The sequence below is a fragment of the Arachis ipaensis genome, chromosome B9, assembly GCF_059453495.1.
Source record: "Arachis ipaensis isolate K30076 ecotype BB chromosome B9, ASM5945349v1, whole genome shotgun sequence".
NCBI lineage: Eukaryota > Viridiplantae > Streptophyta > Magnoliopsida > Fabales > Fabaceae > Arachis > Arachis ipaensis.
In genome coordinates, this window is record NC_142444.1 from 40,200,083 (window position 1) to 40,206,430 (window position 6,348).

Consider the following 6,348-nt stretch of genomic DNA (forward strand, 5'->3'; position numbering starts at 1 on the left):
TAATATATGGGCGTTAAACGCCAGGATGGATACCATTCTAGGCGTTTAACGCCAGAAAGGCAGGGGAAGAAGATTTTGTTTTCCACTTCAAAATTTTTCAAACTTTCATATTTTGATTCATAATTTTCTGCATAAACACGTTACAAATTTTCATCATTCACCTTCAATTTTCAAAAATTCAATAATTTTTTAATTCCTTTTCAATTTTCTTTCAAATCCTTTCCAAATCTTCTTCAAAAACTCAATTATCTTCTCAATTTCTTTCCAAATCTTTTTCAACTCATCATATCATCTCTTAATTCTTAGATACATCAACAAATTTTCAGATTTAACTCCTTTATATCTTTTCCATTTTAAAAATCTCATCTTTTTCATATCATGGTTTTATTTCTTTTCACCAATCACATCTTTTTCAAATTTTTGAAATCCCTCCTCTCCACTTATAAATACACATTCGGCCATCCCCATCTCTCCACCATTCGAATTTGACTCTCCTCCTATCTCTCTACTTTCTTTTCTTTTGCTTGAGGACAAGCAAACCTCTAAGTTTGGTGTATTTTTCCGTGATCACCAAGCTAGACTCATTAAGATCATGGTTCCTAAGGGAAAACAAACCAATTCAAGAGGCAAGAAAGAGAATACTCCAAAGAGTCTTTGGAATTAAGAGAGGTTCTTAACCAAAGAACATGCAGACCATTACCACAAAATAATGGGTCTGAGGTCAGTGATCCCAGAAGTTAAATTCGATCTGAAAGAAGACGAATATCCAGAGATCCAAGAGCAGATTCGAAACAGAGGATGAGAAATTCTAGCTAATCCTGAGACAAAGGTGGGAAGAAATATGGTTCAGAAATTTTACTCAAATTTGTGGCTGATGAGCGGATAATTTATACGCTTTTTGGCATTGTTTTTAGTATGTTTTTAGTAGGATCTAGTTACTTTTAGGGATGTTTTCATAAGTTTTTATGTTAAATTCACATTTCTGGACTTTACCATGAGTTTGTGTGTTTTTCTGTGATTTCAGGTATTTTCTGGCTGAAATTGAGGGACTTGAGCAGAAATCAGATTCAGAGGTTGAAAAAGGACTGCTGATGCTGTTGGATTCTGACCTCCCTGCACTCAAAGTGGATTTTCTGGAGCTACAAAACTCGAAATGGCACGCTTCCAATTGCGTTGGAAAGTAGACATGCAGGGCCTTCCAGAAATATATAATAGTCCATACTTTGGCCAAGAATAGAGGACATAAACTGGCGTTCAACGCCAGCCTTCTGCCCAAATCTGGCGTCCAGCGCCAGAAAAGGATCCAAAACCAGAGTTGAACGCCCAAACTAGCACAGAAACTGGCGTTCAACTCCACAAATGGCCTCTGCACGTGCAACACTCAGGCTCAGCCCAAACACACACCAAGTGGGCCCAGGAAGTGGATTTATGCATCAATTACTTACTCATGTAAACCCTAGTAGCTAGTTTATTATAAATAGGACCTCTTACTATTGTATTAGGTATCTTTGGTCTCAGTTTTAATCCATTGTTCATCTTAGGAGACTATTGATCACGTTTTAGGGGGCTGGCCATCTCGGCCATGCCTGGACCTTTCACTTATGTATTTTCAACGGTAGAGTTTCTGCACTCCATAGATTAAGGTGTGGAGCTCTACTGTTCCTCAAAGATTAATGCAAAGTACTTCTGTTTTCTATTCAATTCATCTTATTTCGCTTCTAAGATATCCATTCGCACCAAAGAACGTGATGAAGGTGATGATTATGTGTGACGCTCATCATCCTTCTCCCTTATGAACGCGTGCCTGACAAACACTTCTGTTCTACATGAAATAAGCTAGAATGAGTATCTCTTAGATCTCCTAACCAGAATCTTCGTGGCGTAAGCTAGAATGATGGCGGCATTCAAGAGAATCCGGAAAGTCTAAACCTTGTCTGTGGTATTCCGAGTAGGATTCAATGATTGAATGACTGTGACGAGCTCCTAACTCGCGATTGCAGGGCGTTAGTGACAGATGCAAAAGGATAGTAAATCCTATTCCAGCATGATCGAGAACCGACAGATGAATAGCCGTGCCGTGACAGGGTGCGTGAGCATATTATTCACTGAGAGGATAAGATGAAGCCATTGACAAGGGTGATGCTTCCAGACGATTAGCCGTGCCGTGACAGGGCATTGGATCATTTTCCCGAGAGATGACCGAAAGTAGCCATTGACAGTGGTGATGTATCACATAAAGCCAGCCATGGAAAGGAGTAAGACTGATTGGATGAAGATAGCAGGAAAGCAGAGGTTTAGAGGAACGAAAAGCATCTCCATTCGCTTATCTGAAATTCCTACCAATGATTTACATAAGTACCTCTATCCCTATTCTATTATTTATTATTCGAAAACTCCATTATCACTTTATATCTGCCTGACTGAGATTTACAAGGTGACCATAGCTTGCTTCATACCAACAATCTCCGTGGGATTCGACCCTTACTCACGTAAGGTATTACTTGGACGACCCAGTGCACTTGCTGGTTAGTTGTATCGAAGTTGTGACAAATCATGAATTAAGATCAAAGCACCAAGCTTTGGAGCCATTACCAGGATTTGTTCGAGCCTGGACATCACAATTTCGTGCACCAAGTTTTTGGCGCCGTTGCCGGGGATTGTTTGAGTTTTCGGCAAGCTTTTGGTCCGGTAACATCAGTGCCAAGTTTGGATCCGGCAACAACACCAAGTTTTTGGCGCCGTTGTCGGGGATTGTTCGAGTTTGGACAACTGACGGTTCATCTTGCTGCTCAGATTAGGTAATTTTCTTTTTGTTTTCTTTTCAAAAATCTTTCAAAAAAATATTTTCAAAAATCTCTCATATGTTTTCGAAAAATAAAAAATAAAAATGTTTTCAAAATTTTATTCAAGATTTTTAAGAATGAATTCTAGTGTTTCATGAAGCATGTGAAGCCTGGCTGGCTGTAAAGCCATGTCTAAATTCTTTTGGACTGAGGCTTCCAAACCATCAGAGGTAAGTTACATACTTGATAAATGATGAGCAGCACTTTGTTATCAAGATCAATATACTCTGGTGTTAAATGCTGAAGCTTGGCTGGCCATTGGCCATGTCTAGTGTTTTGGACCGGAGCTTTCATTGAAAGCTTGGCTGGCTAGTGAGCCATGTCTAATTCCTGGACTGAAGCTTTAGACTAAGAATGCAAGATTCCTGGAATTCATATTAAAAATTTTGGAATCCTTATCTTTCTTTTTCATATAATTTTCGAAAAAAATCTAAAAAAATTAGAAAATCATAAAAATCAAAAATATTTTTCTGTTTCTTGTTTGAGTCTTGAGTCATATAATAAGTTTGGTGTCAATTGCATGTGCATCTTGCATTTTTCGAAAATTCATGCATTCATAGTGTTCTTCATGATCTTCAAGTTGTTCTTGGTAAGTCTTCTTGTTTGATCTTGATGATTTTTTGTTTTGTGTTGTATAGTGTTTTTCATATGCATTCTTGAATTCTTGGTGTCTAGGCATTAAAGAATTCTAAGTTTGGTGTCTTGCATGTTTTCTTTGCATTAAAAATTTTTCAAAAATATGTTCTTGATGTTCATCATATTCTTCATAGTGTTCTTGGTGTTCATCTTGACATTCATAGCATTCTTGCATGCATTCATTGTTTTGATTTAAAAATTTCATGCATTGCATCCTTTTAGTGTTTTTCTCTTGCATCATAAAAATTCAAAAATAAAAAAAAATATCTTTCCCTTTTTCTCTCATCAAATTCGAAAATTTGGGTTGACTTTTTCAAAAAATTTTAAAATCAAGTTGTTTCTTATGAGTCAAATCAAATTTTCAATTTGAAAATCTTATCTTTTTCAAAATCTTTTTCAAAAATCAAATCTTTTTCAAAATTCTTAATTATTTTCGAAAATTTCAAAATATTTTTCAAAATTCTTTTTCTTATTTTTATACCAAATTTTCGAAAATAACATAATCAATTAATGTTTTGATTCAAAAATTTGAAGTTTGTTACTTGCTTGTTAAGAAAGATTCAAACTTTAAGTTCTAGAATCATATCTTGTGATTTCTTATGAATCAAGTCATTAATTGAGATTTTAAAAATAAAATCTTTTTCAAAATTAGTTTCTAAAATATCTTCTTATCTTATCTTTTTCAAAAATATCTTTTCAAAATATCTTTTCTAACTTCCTAACTTCTTATCTTTTCAAATTTGTTTCAACTAACTAACTAACTTTTTGGTTGTTTCTTAACTTTTTCAAAACTACCTAACTAACTCTCTCTCTCTCTAACTTTCGAAAATATCTTCCCTCTTTTTCAAAAATTTCTTTTTTATTAACTAATTATTTTTATTTTTAAATTTTAAAAATTTTTCGAAAATTTCTAACATTTTTCAAAAACCATTTTTCAAAAATCACTAACTCTTTTTCAAAATAATTTTCGAAAATTATCCCTCCCCCATCCTATTCTATTTATTCATTCATATCCTAACATCTCATCTCACATCTCTTCCATCCGTACAGTTGTGTTTCTTCCTTTACATCACATTCTTTGTCTCCCCCTCTTTTCTTCCACTCACAAAGGGATCCCTATACTGTGGTATAAAGGATCTCTATCATTATTATTATTTTTCTGTGCCTTCTTCTTTGTCATATGAGCAGGAGCAAGGATAAGAACATTCTTGTGGAAGCAGATCCAGAACCTGAAAGGACTCTGAAGAGAAAATTAAGAGAAGCTAAATTACAACAATCCAGAGACAACTTGATTGAAAATTTCGAACAAGTAAAGGAGATGGCAGCCGAACCCAACAACAATGCAAGGAGAATGCTTGGTGACTTTACTGCACCTAATTCCAATTTACATGGAAGAAGCATCTCCATTCCCGCCATTGGAGCAAACAACTTTGAGCTAAAACCTCAATTAGTTTCTCTGATGCAGCAGAACTGCAAGTTTCATGGACTTCCATCTGAAGATCCTTTTCAGTTCTTAACTGAATTCTTGCAGATATGTGACACTGTTAAGACTAATGGAGTAGATCCTGAAGTCTACAGGCTCATGCTTTTCCCTTTTGCTGTAAGAGACAGAGCTAGATTATGGTTGGATTCTCAACCCAAAGACAGCCTGAACTCTTGGGATAAGCTGGTCACGGCTTTCTTAGCCAAGTACTTTCCTCCTCAAAAGCTGAGCAAGCTTAGAGCTGATGTTCAAACCTTCAGACAGAAAGAAGGTGAATCCCTCTATGAAGCTTGGGAAAGATACAAACAGTTGACCAAAAAGTGTCCTTCTGACATGCTTTCAGAATGGACCATCCTGGATATATTCTATGATGGTCTGTCTGAGTTATCTAAGATGTCATTGGATACTTCTGCAGGTGGATCCATTCACCTAAAGAAAACGCCTGCAGAAGCTCAAGAACTCATTGACATGGTTGCTAATAACCAGTTCATGTACACTTCTGAAAGGAATCCTGTGAGTAATGGGACGCCTATGAAGAAGGGAGTTCTTGAAGTTGATAATCTGAATGCCATATTGGCTCAGAACAAAATATTGACTCAGCAAGTCAATATGATTTCTCAGAGTCTGCATGGAATGCAAGCTGCATCCAACAGTACTCAAGAGGCATCTTCTGAAGAAGAAGCCTATGATCCTGAGAACCCTGCAATAGCAGAGGTAAATTACTTAGGTGAACCTTATGGAAACACCTATAACTCAACATGGAGAAATCATCCAAATTTCTCATGGAAGGATCAAAAGCCCCAACAAGGCTTTAATAATGGTGGAAGAAACAGGTTTAGCAATAGCAAGCCTTTTCCACCATCAACTCAGCAACAGAGAGAGAACTCTGAACAAAATGCTTCTAATTTAGCAAATCTAGTCTCTGATCTATCTAAGGCCACTGTAAGTTTCATGAATGAAACAAAGTCGTCCATTAGAAATCTGGAAGCACAAGTGGGCCAGCTGAGTAAAAGGATCACTGAAATCCCTCCTAGTATTCTCCCAAGCAATACAGAAGAGAACCCAAAAGGAGAATGCAAGGCCATTGACATAAGCGCCATGGCTGAACCTGTGAGGAGAGGAGCGGACGTGAATCCCAAGGAGGAAGACCTCCAGGGACGTCCAGTGATCAATAAGGAGCTTCCCTCTGGGGAACCAAAGGACTCTGAGGCTCATCTAGAGACCATAGAGATTCCATTGAACCTCCTTATACCCTTCATGAGATCTGATGAGTATTCCTCTTCAGAAGAGAATGAGGATGTTACTGAAGAGCAAACTGCCAAGTTTCTTGGCGCAATCATGAAGCTGAATGCCAAATTATTTGGCATTGATACTTGGGAAGTTGAA

The 6,348-nt window shown here is 36.9% G+C and overlaps 1 non-coding gene across 1 annotated transcript; it reads right to left on the bottom strand.

The window, feature by feature from the left end:
- Positions 1-5,193: 5,193 nt before the first annotated feature.
- Positions 5,194-5,301, bottom strand: LOC148544400 (small nucleolar RNA R71). Its single transcript, XR_015900687.1, has one exon. It is a non-coding gene; the product is annotated as a small nucleolar RNA R71 (small nucleolar RNA).
- Between the last annotated feature and the right edge of the window lie 1,047 nt (positions 5,302-6,348).